At 46.2% G+C, this 17619-nt stretch overlaps 1 protein-coding gene across 7 annotated transcripts in view; it reads right to left on the bottom strand.

Moving 5' to 3' along the window:
- Positions 1-17619, bottom strand: part of CSGALNACT2 (chondroitin sulfate N-acetylgalactosaminyltransferase 2) — a 70553-nt gene that overhangs the window by 46320 nt on the left and 6614 nt on the right. For 2 of the 7 annotated variants that reach the window (XM_059729779.1, XM_059729784.1), the window contains exon 2: positions 1927-2006. The exons of 1 other annotated variant lie outside the window; for it this stretch is intronic. The gene's annotated coding sequence lies outside the window, so the exon portion shown is untranslated. Of the gene's footprint in view, positions 1-1926; positions 2007-12331; positions 12572-17619 lie in introns of all 7 variants that reach the window. 4 more of the 7 variants (XM_059729780.1, XM_059729783.1, XM_059729782.1 and 1 more) reach the window with 4 other exon arrangements.

Below are 17619 nucleotides of genomic sequence, written 5' to 3'. Positions count from 1 at the left end.
CAGTAGAAACAAAGATGCTGCTGGCCAACAAGAAGAGTGCTAAAGAACATTATTCATTAGTTTTCAACTGAAAGCTCTGCAAACTCTATAGACCACAAAAGATTCACAACAGCATTTTCAAAGGTCTGAACCATATGAAAAAGTCTTTTTTCAGACTATGTACAAGAGAATTAATGTAGCAGACAAAGTAGTGAAAAATCATACCTATTAATTTCTTTGGTTTTAAATGGAGTGGAAAATAATAGATGCTTAGCAAAACAAGGATTCTATGAAGAAAACAGATCAGTCATAGGAGCAATTAAAAATTTTTCACACTTCCCTGAAATTGCACAACATTTTGTGGTTTTACCTCATTTTTCAAAGGACTCCAAAAACAAAAATAATTCAAGCGTTTCTCTCTCACAAATGCCTCAAAATTAACTATGACAATAGCATAAGCTGCCAAGCGCAGGCCAATCACATACTATAAAATGTACAAGTACAATTTGCATTTCCCAAAAGACGCATTGACATTTTATACTAAACTAAAAGGGGAAAATACTCAATTTCTTGCTTTTGTGTTTTCATACTCCAGTATGTGATGCTACATGCTTTTTCAAGGGTTTTTACCATCTCTCTCACCCATTTACCATATTTTAAGTTTTTGTTGTCCGTATTATCATAGTACAAGTGTCCCTAGGATGAGGCCTGACATGACTTCAACCAGGGTCAAATCCTAAATTTCTTCCCCTCTCAGACCACAACCTAGGCTAAGGTAGTTTGTTTATCAACTGTACTTAATTAGAAGTTGGATGGGCCTGTTCACCAGCTGATCTGTCCCAGGCTACCACCTGGCTGGCTCTGGTAGCAAGTGGGGCAGATCTGCTGGTGCAGGAACCTGCCCCGATCCATGGGTGGGGGAGCGTCCCCGCACCAGCTGATCTAGCCCAGGCCCCCACCTGGAGCAGCTGATCTGCCCCTGGAGCTGCCCCATCGAATCATCAAAACAGAAGTCGAACTGAAACAATGCTGTTCCGCACAGCCTTACTATTTATCTCTACCCACTGACCCCAAAGATCCAGCCAGCTTTCTATCCACCTTACTGTCCATTCATCCAACCCACACTTTCTTAGTTTGCTTGCAACAATGCTGTAGGAGACCATTTCAAAAGCCTTTCTGAACTCAAGGTATACCACATCCAACTGGCTCTCCCTACATCCACAGGACCAGTCACCACATCACAGTAGGCAGTCGGGTTGGTCAGGCATCACTTGCCCTTGGCAAATCCATGTTGATTATTCCTGATCACAAGGGAGCTGGGTTTTCCCACTTCCAACGGAAAAAACAGAGAAAACCACGGGTTTCCCATTTTTATCAGAGAAAACACAGATTTAGGCCTTTTAGCAGAGATATCCTGGTTTTGCCAAGAGCTCTTGCAGGTGGGTAGAGTACAAGAGCTGATTGCAAGAAAGGCAGGAAACCCCCAGCCCAGCTTGGGGGAGGGGGGGAAGAAACCAGCAGGGCTGGGGAGAAGTGAGGGGCACCATTAGGCTGTGGGGGGCTTTTAATTTTAATAATGGATTTTGGGGGGGTTTACCAGATAATTTATGATTTTTTTTAAATGAGAGAATTTGTTATTTTTTAAAAATCAGGGAAACCCAGGATCACTGTCTTCTCTTCCAAGTACTTAGAAATGGATTCCTGTGCTCCATGATTTTTCCAGGGACTGAGTTAAGGCTGACTGATGTATACTTCCTTGGAGCTTCCTTCTGCCCTTTCTTAAAGATGGGCAGCATACTTGCCATTCCCCCAGTCATCATGAGTTTTCAAAGATAATGGCCAGCAACTCTACAATCACACCAGCCAACTCCCTCAGCACCCTCAGATGCATTGCATCCAAACCCTATGGCCTTATACACGTCCAGCTTTTCTAAAATAGTCTCTAACCTGTTCTTTCACCACTGCAGGCTGCTCACCTTCTCCCCAAAGTACGCTGCCCAGCGTCGTAGTCTGGGAGCTGACCTTGCCTGTGAAGACAGAGGTAAAAAAAAGCCATTGAGTACTTCAGGTTTTCTGCATCATCAATCACTAAGTTGCTTCTCCCATTTAGTCAGGGACATGCACTTTCCCTGATCCTCCTCTTGTTACTGACAGACTTGTAGAAACCCTTCACATTACCCTTCACATCCCTTGCTTGCTACAACTCCAATTGCACTTTGGCCTTCCTGACTGCATCCCTGCATGCCCAAGCAATATTCTTATACTCCTCCCTAGTCATCTGTCCCAGCTTCCACTTGTAAACTTCCATTTTGGGTTAAGCTCACTAAAGAGTTCTCTGCTAAGCCAAGCTGGTTTTCTCCCATATTTGCCATTCTTCCTGCACTTGAGGATGGTTTGTTCCTGTGCCCTCAGTAAGGTTTCTTTAATATACAACCAGCTCTCCTAGACTCCTTTCCCCCTCAGACTGGCCTCCCAGGGGATGCTGGCCATCAGTTACCCGAGAGAGCCCAAGTCTGCTTTTCTAAAGTCCAGGGTCCATAGTGCACTGCTCTTCTTTATTCCTTTCTTCAGGATCCCGACTTTGATCATCTTGTGATCACTGCTGACCAAGTTGCCACCCACTTCTACATTTCCCATTAATTCTTCCCTGATTTTGAGCAACAGGTCAAGAAAAGCATGGCCCTTAGTTGGTCTCTCCAACACTTGCACCAGGAAGTTGTCTCCAATATTCTCCAAAAGCTTCCTACATTGCCTGTACACTGCTGTTTTGTAGGGCTGTGTGAAATGTTGGCAGCCATTTTGTTTCGGAGGTGTTTCTGTGCCCGAAACAGTGAAATTGAGATCTGAACAGAAGGCTCAGAAACATCTCGAAAATGAAACGAGGCATCCACAATGTTTCAGAAATCTCTAGCATTTTGGAGCCGGGTTTGCAAGGAAACAGATGTACGTTGCTACCCTGCTGCACACTGGGCAGGCAGGGGTGGCGAGAAGACCCTGGTGCGGATCTGTACTCCCTGTGGAACCAGTCTGTGCAGCAGGGCAGTGCTGGTCTGTAGAGAGCAGAGATCCGCACCAGGGTCTCCTCACCTCTGCTGCCTGTCCCACGCAGCCCCACGTTGCCGGGACAGCGCGAGGTGGGCAGTGGCAGCAAGGAGACCTCTGGCACGTATCTCTGCTGCCTGGAGAGCTGAGTTGTGCAGGAGAGACCAGCAGGCTTGCTTGCTTGCCACTCTGTGCTGCTTCCTTGCCCCATGACCCAGCATAACAGGGATCAGAGATGTGTTTGGGGATCTCCTTGCCTGCAGGGAGGGCAGCGGCCCGCCCACCCCTTACCCCAGATGAGCTACCCACAGCCCTGTCCTGCTCCCCGCTGGGGACCCAAGCCCCGCCTAGCTGGGTAGGGCTGTGTGAAGCTTCCCTTGCAGCCTGTTCGAAACAGATTCAGAGGAGATTCAGCCAAAACAAAAACAGGATAGTGATCCAAAACACATCACTGTCCTCTGAAACGGCCTAATCAAATGGAATTGAAACACAGCCATTTTGCACAGTCCTACTGTTTTGCCTGAAAAGTATTCCTTCACCCACCCTGAGAATCTAAGCAACAACTACTTACATTGAGATCTGTTGCCCATGCACTTAGGATCCCAGAAGACCCTGATTTCTAGTCAGCCTTTTCTTTTTAAGACAAAGTTCCTGCATATAAGTAGAAGAAATCCTGACTTTTTGCCCACCAATTATAGTTAACCACATCAGTAAATAACAGTCCTATCCAGCTTTCACTTATGCATATGGGAGTCCTTTAGCAGAGACTTTAGCAGAGCTTGCAACAGACTAAACACAACCACTGCAGCACCAATTTTAATCACCCTTATTCCAAGTATTTCTACTACTATCCTTCTGGAGACAGATCACTACCCATGACATTTCTCTACACAGTATGAAATAAGTCTTTCCTCTGCAACTTGCATTAGCTAATCTTCCAAAAAAACAGCAAAGTTTACCAAGTGTTTTCACTTTGTGTAAAGTTACGTATTTAAAAACAGCAGGGAAAAAAGTCCTGTCCCCCCCGCCCCCCCTTCTGCCGCCATCCCCACCTCCTCTTCGTCCTATTGCCAAGATAGAAGAGAGCAGTACCGTGTGGTTGTAATTATTTTGCCTAGTTCTTTGACTGAAAGCATAATCCACAAGTGCAGGGGGGAAAAAAATGCACAATTACTAGCCTAGTACAACACAAAAGGGAGGGAAATCAAAACAAGGGGACCCTTGTCAGGATTAACAAAAAAAAAATCAAATTAGAAGGGAACAATTAAAGAGAATAATTTGGCTTATTTTTGCCACAAATCCAACTAGTACCCTCACAGCGAGACACGCATGGAGAAAAACTACATCATCACTTATAAATCGCATGACACTGCAACATAGCAATCTATTTGCTCATTAAATTAGTACAGGGAAAACAATAATCCTAACTTTCTATTTCCTAGCTTCAGGCATTTAGGTTTCAGACACAGTAAACAGTGAAATACTTCTGAATGCATGACTTTTCTAAGAGACAAATAGCTTGCTACCTTTATTTAAATGCAGGCTAAGATTAGTTGAATGGGGAAAACTATTAGATTATTGGCATATTCTACTGAAATGGTCCTGTGTGCAATTCTTTCATGTCCTGTCCTAAAATTTATGTATTAGTTTATATTTCACAATTTACTCTAATCCATGTAAAGATTAACATGGGGGTAAGTGACCTTAAAATAAACAAACCAACCTCGTAAGTAGTCACACGGAAATGTCAGTGTGATTTCAAGGCATGAGGTTGCTTACAGGGAGGTGCTAAATTAGTTTTGAAAGAAAAAAAAAAAAAAAATGAATGCTGGATGCAGGATCACAGTAAAAGAGCTGGAAGGGATCTCACAAGGTAACCTAATCCAGGCACCCTGCTCAAGGCAGGATCATTCCTGACTGAACCATCCCAGAGCAATATAGTTAGCCTGAAGTCAAGTAGAAGGCAGGGTAGGTTTGCACCATTCACAGACTTTGCCTCGACTCTGGCTGGATTGGGGGGGGGGGGGGGGGGTGGAAATCTTCCTGTGGCAACAGTCAAGAGCCCGCGCAAGAGCTCCAGTTCTGGAAACTGGCCGTGGCTTGTACCCACAGCAGCAGCCAAGCACTCTCAATACTGGGCGTCTTCCTGCAGTGCTCCTGGGTGCCCATGGCTGACAAGTACCCAGGTGAAAGGTATAGGGCTGGAGCCCCAGCAGCACCATCGAAAGAAGTCTAGCACTGTGGCTCATTCCTGTGGCAGTAGTACCCAAGCACTGGGGGTGCCCAGCTTTTTCCTGCTGGCCCACAACTGGCTGGAGCTAGCACCACATGGTGCCAATCTCAGACTGGCCCTGCATGCCATCACATGTGGCACAGTCTCAGATCCACTGGAGTGGATAGGGGTGAGATGGATCTTGCTAGGGAGCGGAAGGGGTAAGGAAGAAATTTGTGGACCATATCTAGTCCACAGAGTTGACTCTGCATCCCATGCTACTCACCTAGCCCTCAGGACCACATGAGTTTGACATCCCTTCTTATAGTCTCCTTAAAGCAATAGCTTTATATATGTTCTGAGATTGTTGATGACAACGTTTTAGCAGAATCTTCAGATTCATTGGAATCTGACAGGGGCCATGTTGTGAACATTTCTGCTATAGCCATTACATGCAAGTGTGGTGAAATGCAGACTATGGAACACATGCTCATTTGCCAACTCTTTGGCGAGGCCTGTACGACGGAGGACTTTGCTGAAGCAACAGAAAGAGCCATTGCTCATACACAATTCCAGAAAAACATCTAGTTTACAAAAAGGACATGAAAAGAACTACTCCTTTTCCTTGAAGCAGATGTCTGTTTGCTTGTCTCAAATATTAAAGTATAAAACTCAATGGGCAGCACAGAATTAATTCATTTTATTTAGCAGTTGAGAGACATATCATCCTCTATAGCTGTTCTAAGTCAATGTTATATCTAACACTAATCTTGTTATACATTCATGCAAAGTACAGCTCAGTCGCATCATAAGCGCATTTACTTGCGCGAATTCAACTATATGTGGGGTGGAAGGCAGGGCGGGGTGGGGCCTGAGTTTGCATGCGGCACTGCCGCTTACCTGGAGGCCCATTATGGCGGTGAAAGCCACTGGAGCCATCCGGGAGCCATGGAGCCGTCCCTGGAGCTGTGCGGCCAGCCGCTGGGCGGCAGCGTGGTGGTGGCCAGGTGGCACGCAGCCATCCCCACCACCACCCCGTGCTGCGCCGCTGCCGCCAGCCGCACAGCTCTAAGCATAGCGCCGCCGTGGCGGTGGGAGGATTTGAAGACAGAGGCAGTCACTGCTGGCAGTGCGGTGGTGGCCGGGTGGTACGCAGCCATCCCCATAACCACCCCACACTGCGCCACTGCCACCAGCCGCACAGCTCTAAGCACGGCTCCGTGGCAGTGGCGGGAGATTTTGGAGGCAGAGGCAGTCACCGCTGGCATGGTAACACGCCATTTGACTATACGCAATTTTCGCCTTACGCGCTGACTTTAGAACCTAACCCCCCGCGTAAGATGAGACTGACCTGTAGCAGCTCATTTCCTGGTTGCAACTCAGTTAACTGTATGTCAAAGTTATTTTGTTGATTAGTACCAATCAACATCAGAACTCAGAACAATTTTAAACTTATCCACAGGCATGGGCATATGCACATGCATGCACACATGCATTGTAGTGCGAGCTGTAAAAAGATATGATGCAACATACGACTATATTGTAGATACAGCTGCTGTGCGAAGCTTAATTTAGTTTCCTGACTTTTCTGGTTCACTTGTTAAACAGAAAGGTGCACTAACAGGGTTTTTTTTGCATTGGTTTTCCATCACTTCATAAAAGCTGTTTGCTGATCTTGTCCTCTGTTCCTTCCTTCTGAAACTACAGTATGTTTGATAAAAGAAAAAAGCAAAATACTCAAGGTACATTGTGATACAATGAAGATCTAAAAAGAAATACTGTAAGTAATTTACTTTATGACTCAACCTGTAAAACCTTATTCTGCTGATCAATGTTACATCCATCCATTTAAAAACCAAATTATGCCATCAAGCACATTCTCTGATCAAATTCAACCCACCACTTCCCTTAAAGAATCCACAGATACATAATTTACAAAGTATTACACTGTCCATGACACTTTTTTTTATTATTCTTGTTGTGGAAAAGGTAAATTCAATTAGCATGTTTCTGTCCTTAAAGTAGTGACATGCAGCCATTTTATTCTTTTTTCTGTTATATGGAGGGGAGGAAGACAGGGGAAACTATCAACAATAGGATAGCTCAGGTATCACCTACCAGAACAGCAATCCTATTACATTTGTAGAAGCCTGCTCAGCATCCACAAAAAATAAGGTTTCCTGCAATAAAATTCAGTGCACAAGATCAAATCCATATAAACAGTTTGCATTTTATGTATATATTTAAGTTAGTTCACACAAAACATTTTGTCTTGTAAAGATAATGCCAATTTTCTACTAAAAGGCCTTTTCAGTGTATGCCCCTACGATAGCAACACTTAGTACATCCAATACCTCACTTTTTGTCATCAGCTTATAAATAATGGACGTTTGTACACATGCCTGCACCGCAGCACTGGGAGCTTTTAAAAGTGTCTGGCGCTGTGGTGCCTGCAGTTGTGTCAGTAGCAAAATGGAGGTCAGTACTGAGAAAATGGTGGTGGCGCACTAAAACACATTGAAGGTGACCAAGTTCAAAAGTGCATCACCACCATTTTCTGTATACTGACGCGCATTTCGCCTCTTATACAACTGCATGCAATGCAGCACAGCATGCATCAGCTCACGTGTAAAGCAGACTCAATTAAGTCTGCTCTGACGTGCCTGATCTCTGGCACATCCCAACACAAAAATGTATACGTATAAACGCCCAATGGCTCTGTACTTCTGCGAGTTGATCTCAGGGCAGATGCAAAATGATGATTTAAAAAAAAAAAAAAAGGTCCAATTTTAATTTATTTGAAAAGTTTTCCTTTTAAAAATAAACCAGTTTAAAAAGAAACTTGAATTTAATACAGCGTAGGCCAATGTATAAATGTTTAATTGCTTCTCAGCCTCTTGAAGGATCAGAGCAACTGTAATCTATTAAAATTATTTAAAAAAAAAAATATGCTGAGTAAGTGAGCCTCTTCTAAAAACTCTGTAGTTACAGGCAACCCCTGTTTAACGCAGTTTCAGTTAGCGCTATTTCACTATAGCGCTCATTTAGAATTAATACCCGATTCCACTAAGCGCTTAGCCAGTTTTGCTATAGCGCTTAGTGGACTCAGAGTTTCGGCAGGCAGGGAGAAGCGGCAGCAGCAGCGAATGGAAGGCGAGTGAGTGGCAGTGAGTGGGCAGGCAGGCATGAGGGCCCAGGGTGAAACGGCAGAAGCGAGGGCCCAGGCTAGCACATGGTGCTAGAGTGGGTGGGGGGATGGAGACAAGCAGCTGCAAAAATGGGGAGGAACACGGGGCCCAAGCTGGTGCCCGGGGCCAGTAGGGGCCCGTGCCAGGGCCAGTGGAAGCCCGCACTGAGCAGGGCGACAGGAGCACCAGTGCCTGGGCTGGAGTGGGTGGGGGGTGGGGAGAAGAGGCAGCAGAGACGAGTAGTGTAGGGCCCGCACCAGTGCCAGGGGCCAGGGCGCAAAGCAGGGCAGCAGAAGCACACTGCCCATATCAGTGCCCGGCAGCAGGGGCTGATGCTCAGAGCAGGGCAGCAGTAGTGCCAGTGCCCAGGCTGGTAAGTGGGGCCGGAGAGGCTGGTAAGCAGGCAAGGGGGTAGGGAAGAGGCAGCAGCAATGAGAAGTAGCGAGGGGGGGCCAGGCATGAGCACGGGACCCATACCAGTGCCCAGGGCCAGGACCAGCAGGGGCCCAGAGCAGTGTGGCAGGAGCACAGATCCAGGCTGATACGTGGGGCTGGAGCGCCAGCAGGTGGGCGGCGAAGTGGGGAGAGGTGGTGGTGGGGCAGGCAGTAACCAATTAATCTCTACTTACATTCTTTTCTATGGGGAAATGGGTATTGTTTAGCATGGTTCCGCTTAACGCTCAGTTTTTCTGGAACCAATTCAGAGTGCTAAGCAGGGGTTGCCTGTAAAGGACGATTTCTTTCTACACAAGAACATGGGGGGAAACATTCAACATTTGAGGCCAACCTTAAAAAATATGGCACAATATTGCAGGTATTAGGGGCCTGACCCTGCAAGGGATGCAGGGTCTCTAATATTGGATGCAGAGGCTCAGCAGAGTGTTCACAGGTGTTGGAACCTGCCCTCTGTATCCAGCAAACATGATCATACCTACTCCTTGATGAGGAGTCCACCTGGATAGTATTGTTCTATTACTAGTAGGACAGTATCAACTACTGTTCTATTTTCCCTGCCTGAGCTCCAATTAGCTCAGCTCTCAAATTATGAATATTTTATTCTGCTCCCATAATGGAAGCTTATTCTTCAGCTCATGGAAAAACAACCATCTGCTTAGTACCTACCAGTCTCCTGTTTCTCAATAGTTCTGGGTACTTCTGATAAATGGCCTTTCTTGGTCCCTTTGCATATGTACAGATATATAAACATTAACTTCTCAAACACTCTATCCATGTCTCTAAACTAAAATATTACAGCACACAAAATCAAGAGGTTACAATAGCAGAAATCATGGATTATTAGGAGGAGGGGAAGGGTGTCATGGGTTATGTTACCAACAGAAGTCTTGGGGTGCCTATATACGTACAGAGAGGCTGCTCCGATGCGCTGTAATTACAGCATGTCAGAGCACATTCAGTTAATCGAGTCTGCTGGACAGCGGTAGTTACTATGTTCAACAATCTTTAAAACACCCTCACTGCCATTTGTGAGCATGAGGACGCTAACACACATGATGCTCTGGACACTTTAATTAGAGTGGCTCATAAAAGCCCTTGGTTTGTCATTAATTGTATGTGTGGAAGAGAGAGAGGGAACTGAATATGGAGCAGGGTGTGCAACAGAAAGGACCAAACACTGGGCTCATCCCAGTGTAATAAAAGGAACAATATTCTGAGATGTGTAGAGTAGTCTTTATTTCATCACCTGGAGACAAGAGGAAAAACACACCACCTTTGGCTGCAGGTTGCAAAAAAGACCTTATTTAGGAATATTTTCAAGAAATTATTGTGCCACTGGGAAAGAGGAACATGGCAAATGTAAACAGTGCAACAAAGAGATAAGAACTAGTAGCTTAAATGAAGCAACAGTATGAAAAATGTTTCTTAGAAGACAATGATCTCCTAAGGATGGTGATGTGGATGTATCTGAGCCATCTAGTAAACTTATTGTTTTAAACTGATTCTTTGGATTGTCTATCATATATTGTAATGTTTGTGAAAGTTAAATTTATGATAACCATGTTAGTTATTGCAGGCGGATTAATAAATTTGAGTCTACCTTACTCTGCTATGGAAAGGATTTAGTTAGTTAGCCCATAGTAGTGTTTTCCAAACTTTTGTTACCTGGGGAACACTTTTCTCTTACACCTGAAAAGAGGGGCAGGGTGTATGAGCATCAGTTTAAGAGAACAAGACTAACTGCCCCCCCACACATCTTCCCTGCTTTCACATATATGTTGTACACCCCTTCACTTTTAGCAAAAGGCCTTGCAAAATTAACCCAGAGTCTCTCAGAGTAGACCGTTTAGCTCTTCACACTGTCATAGCGCAACACACTTATCTCTTCACACACACTTGCCAACCTCAGGAAGCTGTGTAAATATGTAATGACTACCCAACTGCCCGTCAAGAATGACAGGGGGATGGGGAAGCAGGCGGGGATGTAGCCTCGTGCCCCACCCCTCTCTGGGTCCATTCACCCCTTCCCTCCTGCTGCTTAGGGTCCAGGCCCGCTCCCCCCCTCCCCTCTGCAGCAGCCGGGGCAGTGCAGGAGTGGGACTGGATCTGATGCAGGGAGGATGGGGCCAGAGGGTGGGGAGAAGATGGGCCACTGCAGCAGGGGGAGAGGGGTAGCGGGTCCAGACTGACCCAGCAGCAGTGAGGAGCAGGCTCGGGCCTGATGGGGTAGGGGGAAGAGGCTCGCTCCTCCCCAGCCACTGCCCTGTTGGACTGGAACCACCGTTCCCCCCCCCCCCCCCCCCAACTGCTGCAGCAGGCTGGCTTGGTCCCCCCTCCCCCCGGCTTGCTCCCCCACCTCCGTGTCAGGCCCAGGCCCAAGCCCACTCCTCTCCTCCCCCCCCCCCGCCCCACCATGTGGGGCCTGCTCCTCCCCCCACTGCATCAGCCTTGCAGGTGGTGAGGATAGAAGGGGGAGGGGTGGGCCAAGGCCCAGCCCACCCCACTGCATCCCACCCCTGCTCCCACAACCACATCTGCTTAAACAAATGTAGCAGTTCACACTTCAAAACTACTCTTAGAAGCTCTCTGCAAAAATTCAAAGGCATCACTGTATTCTCAAGTCCTATTTTAAAATTATTTTTTAAAAGGAAAGCAAAAAAAGTCTATATAACAATGAAGAAGCCAGAGCTCAAAGTAGCTAAGTCACCTTACTTCTTCCCTCATTTTACTAGTGGGAAAAAACGAGAGAGAGAAAGAGAGACCGACTGACCAGCTGAGGGATGACCAAGCTAAAAGCACACTAGCTAGAACTAGAACGAACTAATCTGACTTCCATACTTAAGCATCTATCATGCAAGAAAACTGTAAGATGTTATAAATCTGTAGCACTGGTCAAAATACAGCCCATGGGCCAGATTCTTTTTTACTACTTTATTATATAAGACTATAGTCTTACATCGGGGTGGGCAAAATGTGGCCCGGGGGCTGGATGCGGCCCGCCAGGCCATTCTATCCAGCCCTTGGGCCACTAAAAAATTTAGAAAATTAATATTCATCTGCCCTTGGCTGCCTACCATGTGGCCCTCGATAGCATGCCAGAACTTAGGAAGTGGCCCTCCACCCGCAATAATTGCCCGCGCCTGTCTTATACAGTAAAGCAGTAAAGAATATGTACTGCCCAAGACTTTGTTTTGTCTCTCACCAGGACTGAAATTTCAAGTTTGATGCATTGTGAAAGACATTCATAATTCTTATTAGCAGTAATAAAAAAGGCAGTAGTTTAACCATGTCCAGGATAACAGATAAAGTCAGACTAGGAAAAAAAGTTACTGTTCTAAGGGGGGGGGGGGGGGGGGGGGGGTCGGCAAAAAGCCTGGGGCTGAATTGATTCAGCCTTTCCAGGTTAGTCTGAGCTGCAGAGATTAAACTGAAAGAGAAATGAATAGACATTTACCTTTGTTTCAGGCAATGCAGCCACATGCCTGCAGTGGCTCAGGCCAGAAGCCAGGGGACACTAGAGCACAGCTCTCTGGCATGTAGTCAGTATGGGCTGTGCATTTGGTTCCTCGTCCTGCTGCCTCCCCGAATTCTCTGGGATTTACAGTCCAGAATCACAGAAGCAGGACTTCGCAGGGTTGCTCATCATTTCCTCTTCCTGCTTCCAGGTGCCTCTGGGATAGTCCACAGTCACAGCCTGTAGTACGTTTGAGCGGGAGAAGGGGTATTTAACGTCCCCCCTCCCTGGCCCCAGACGGAGTTTGCCAGGGGGGCAGGGGGCAGTCCCTCCTGCAGACTGGGTTGCATCCCCAGCCAGGCTTGCCCTCCTGCACCCCCTTGTCAGCTAGCCCTCATTGCTCCAGCTAGGAAGCAGAGGGGTGGGGCCAGGCCAGTCCCACTCTCTGGAGCAGACAGCCCAGCCCAACTCAGGAATAGAAAATGCTGGGATGCTGGGGGACTGTGATTTAACTTGAACCAGGAAGGGGTCTGGGACAGACGTTTCATAAACCAGTTCGACTCAAATCAGTTAAGCCTGGTACAACTACATTCAACCAAGTTCATCTTAAACCAGTCTCAGCCATTTTGAAACTTGTTTGTGCGCACTGAGCTTCTGTTCTGTTACAGGTTTAAACTAGTTTCTGATCACTTAAACTGGTTTGTGTGTAATGTGCCCCTAGCCCAGCGGTCAGCAACCCCCGGCACATGTGGCCATTTTGCTTTGGCACACCACCACCAGCCTGGGCTCTAAACAGTTGCTGTCAGCCACGGAGCCCAGGCTGCTCCTAGCAGGTGGCTGGGAGGCTGCAAGCAGCCTGGGCTCCGTGGGCCGGCTGCAGCTGGGAGGCTGCGAACAGCTGCTCTGGGCTTTGGCATGTTGGCACCCCGGCACCTTCCAAGGTAGACGTGTTTTTTTCAGCACTCCGGCCAAAAAACATTGCCTACCCCTACCCTAGCCTAACCACCAACATAGCAACGATCTCTTTAAGAGCTTAAGTTAAAAACAACTCTGTATCTATAAAAAGAAATGTTTAAGGTAATTTAAACGTTATTCTTCCCTAAACTTGCATTAAAAAAAAAAAATCCCCTGAATTCTCCATTTGAAGTCATTTCAACACATTTTGTCCACAAGGCAATTAAGACCATAATAATTTAAGCTAGTTCAAAATACAATTCTCATTTAACATGCAAATTCTGAGAAAAATCTTTTCTTTTCCTATTCTAAAATTTCTACGCATCCATCAGACAGCCAAAATGAGTTCACATATGCGGAATAAAATAGGATTCTTTCCCTTTGTAACAATATACCAATTAGTCACTCCTCAGCCCATGGTTCTCAATTTACAGATTTTCTTCCCATTCTCTCTCAGAATAGTTTATAATTTTAGCAAACTGGTTACAGAAGCTCATCCACCCTACCAAACAATTCAGCTGTCAAGTATATGTACCACTAGAACTGCAAGCCTGGGGCCAAAAATGATTTAAACACTGTATCTGTGGCATTTAAGAATTACAGTAAGAAGTATTTATTGTTATTAAGCCTCTTGCATTTTAAATTTTAATAGCTGCGTAACTACTCTAAGATACCACAACTAAACAGAAAACAGTTCCACTAGAGAGGAGTAACACTATATCTGTCTTGAGCCAAAAAAAAGAAAAAAAAAGAAAAAGCCTGTCAGACAGTAGGGTAGAACCATCTGTCTTGGCCCTGGTTAGCAGAAGGCTGGAACATCATTTGCTTCACTGCTAAGCAAAGGAAAAAATATTTGAAACTGCTAGAAGTAACTGAAACAGCATGTGTAGAAGATGCCGGCTCAGCATTCACAAAAACCTTCCGAGACAGAAACAAGTGTCCATTTCCTGCCACAAAATGAAAAACAAAGATTGCCGCAAAGACCAATTTTATTTTTTTAAAGTTAAAACTAAACAAAACATAAAATATGCATCTAGTAAAGATGAATGTCAGTTTTCAACTCAAATACCTAATAAATGGAAGCAACACACCGTCAGCATTTAAGAACTAGGCTGAACCCATCACCATATTATTTAGCAGCCATTCAAGTCAGTGGTTGTGCTCAGCCCTCTTACCAGGACTTGTGTGCCATGCTTACTTAGCCTAGATTCCACTTACACTGGGCAAGAGGGGGTGAGTAGATGGTTGTGATCTCAACACTCATTTGCAACCTTTTTATTCAGTTACTTTTCTTGATATTTAGAAATGGGTGTTTTAACATTTAAAGCAGGGTGTATCTGCACTTTATAAACCAGTGATTCTGAAGAGTGTGCCCAAGAGCAATGGAAGTGTGCAGCAAGATCCCCCCTGTAATAAGGTAATGGTCCGCCTCCCACCAGCACCCCACCCACTCCAGCCCTAGCTAGAGCTGCTCCTCTGGAGACTGTTACTGCCACTGCTGCCTTCCTCTACTTTTCCCCTCCCCCGTGTCTCCCATGCCCTGTTGCAAGTGGGCTGGCAGGCAGACGCAGACAGCTGCACTCTGTGGCTTGGTTCATCCCCTTTACTCCTTTTACGCTCCTGGAGGCAGCAGGAGGGGCCACAGGGATGTTTCTTAGCATAGGAGACCCTTCAGGAGCAACCTCAGCAGCAGCTTCAGCAGCAGGAGTTGCCCCCCTCCTCCCCCAAGGTACAAACCATGGGTTGGGAGAGGGATGGACAGTGGAAAGAACAGACATCATGGCGAGGTCCTTCCCTCACCACCCTTAAGTGGCACAAGCTAGACTGCATCTATATTCTCTGTGTTTGTAGCCTCAACGCTCCCCCCCCCCACTATATCTTTTCTGGATTTAGATCTAGCGTAGTCATTTTTAACTGGGTGATGTGAAATTCAGTAATATTAACATTAAAGCTAAAAAAGGGGTGAGGACCACTGGTCTAGAGACTAATCCTTTGTTTAATAAAGATGCATTTCGCATCTTTTTTTTAGCAGCACATCTTGGCACTAGTATGATTTTATGTAGCAGAGGAACAAAGTACTTTGCATGCTCCCCTACCTTCTTTTCAGATTTAAGAATGATATATACCACCATTTTTAATCCAGAGAAAAAGCATGTCCCAGGTATCAAAAGTCTGAAAGATATTGCCATAGACCGGGGGTCGTCAACTGGGAGCATGCATACACCCAGAGGTACTTGAGAAGGCCCTTGAGAGTACATGCAGGCAGGCAGGGATGAAGTCACCACGCACCATCTTGTGCTGCCACACAAGTGTCACCCGCCCAGCCAGATGCAGGGGAAGCTCAAGCTGTGGCTGCCACCTCTCCGTGTTCAGCCGCACACCACCTTTCTCCCTGCCTGGCTGCCGGAGGTACACTGGTCTGCATCCAGCTGTCTGGGGTATGCTGATCCAAAAAGTAAGAAAGATTCTAAATTCTCAATTATTTGTACATCACGTCTCTGCTTTTCCTTGCAAAGGTGAATTCATCCAAATAACACACTGACAAACTTGGGGACTTGGACCTGAACTAACTGGCTAACACCTAACAAGGCTTTGGGGGTGTAGAGAGAGTCAAAGAAGAAGGCAAGTAATCAGCAGATTTTAAAACATTAAAGCTGACACAAAATGAAAAGAGGGTCCATTGTTCAACAGAGGAGAATAGACAGTGTCCTGGTCAGAAAACCCAGAGCCCCACATTTAACTGCTGCAGGGGGCAACCTGGGATTTCTACCAGGCTGCTCCTTTTAGGCCATGTTCAGGACTACATTATCCATGTCAGTCCTTGGCCAACCAGTGAAATCTTGCTATGCTCTCCCCTCCATCTTCTGAAAATAAATGTGTTACTTACCATGCACTAAGAAACTTCTGGCTTTTCTGAGGAGCAGGCTCTATGCCACTCTAAATTGTCATCCCTTTTCAGATTAGGGGTGGGAAATTATCTGGGCTTGAGGGTCACTTAGGCAGTTTTGGTGAGCCATGTCAGCAAGCCCCAACCCCTGCTGCAATGGGCCAGCAACCCTTCCCCACCACCCCAGCCCCCAACAGCACACCAAAACTCCCTAGAGTAGCTAGGCAGATGGGATGAGACCATGGATGGGCAGGGAGCAGCATCCAGGAGCAGGATAGGTGAATGGGACTAGGACTAGGGCAGGGCCAGGATCATGGAGTTGTGACAACACAGGGCCAGGGCCCAGGAAAGAACCACAATCCACATGCACCTGCAACAAGAGCCAGTCCCACAGACAGGGAGCGTGTGGGGAGTGGATCGCAGATTCTGCTGTCACTGCCCAGCACAGTGACACTCTGGGGAGAAAGGCTGCAACTTGGGCAGGTCCAAGCCTTCATGCTGCCCCAGCCCCACTGCGTGCCCAGGAACAACAGGACTGGCTGGATCTGCCATGGCCTGGGCTGCCCACCCAAACCTGGACTGGGCAGGGCCGAGGGACCTGCCGCAGGCCACACAAAATCCCCTGGCCAGCTGGATCTGGCCCATGGGCTGTATTTTGCCCACCCATGAACTAGATCCTGGTTCTGCTTACACAGAGCAGTAGCAGCAGCAAGTGCTGCAAGGCATCAGCTGCCCACAGGAATCTGAATAGCAATAACACTGACAAGCATTTTATCATCTTGACACCAGAACTTGGGAAAAGCTTTAAGAAGCAGAAGCACTGGAGCCACTTAACTGAAGAATACATTTCTGCATCTTAAGGTTGTCAGATAAAACAAGCTTAAATCCTATAGATAGTGATGGCTTAAGCCATCCCCTGAAAGCCTTTGGAACCAAGATAGTTAATTTGTGAAACTATGAAAACTGAACTTCTGCTCCAACTCAATTTATCTTGTGTTCACTGAGCACTCAGAAAACACAAGCCAATTCATTTTGCTTCCTCTTGGCCTGAAGTGCATCGTTTTGAAAAAAGACTTCCTTCCTGAGCACCGCTAATGTGAGTACAGTACTATTTTTCTTTAAATACCCACAAGCCTCCATTTTGCAATTCTGGCCCAATAGAATGATCCAAATCTGCAGTTTAAATAATTTAAATTAAAAGAAGCTCCAAATATAAAGCATGTGATTCCAATGCAATTAAATAAAAAATACCAATCCATTTTGGAGCAACTGTAAATACTGCTGATAGATGTTGTTCACAACAGAGAAAACTTGGATGCTATGCTGGACAGACGTGAAACAATCCTATCTACTGTGCCATATCAAATATGAGATGACAGCCAACTCTTCTCTACAAGTCCTTGATCCAGTTACCCCAAACACACTCTAAATATCAGTCAGCCGTATA

Source organism: Alligator mississippiensis, chromosome 6 (genome assembly GCF_030867095.1).
Source record: "Alligator mississippiensis isolate rAllMis1 chromosome 6, rAllMis1, whole genome shotgun sequence".
Taxonomy (NCBI): domain Eukaryota; kingdom Metazoa; phylum Chordata; order Crocodylia; family Alligatoridae; genus Alligator; species Alligator mississippiensis.
This window is presented reverse-complemented; position numbering and strand designations above follow the sequence as displayed.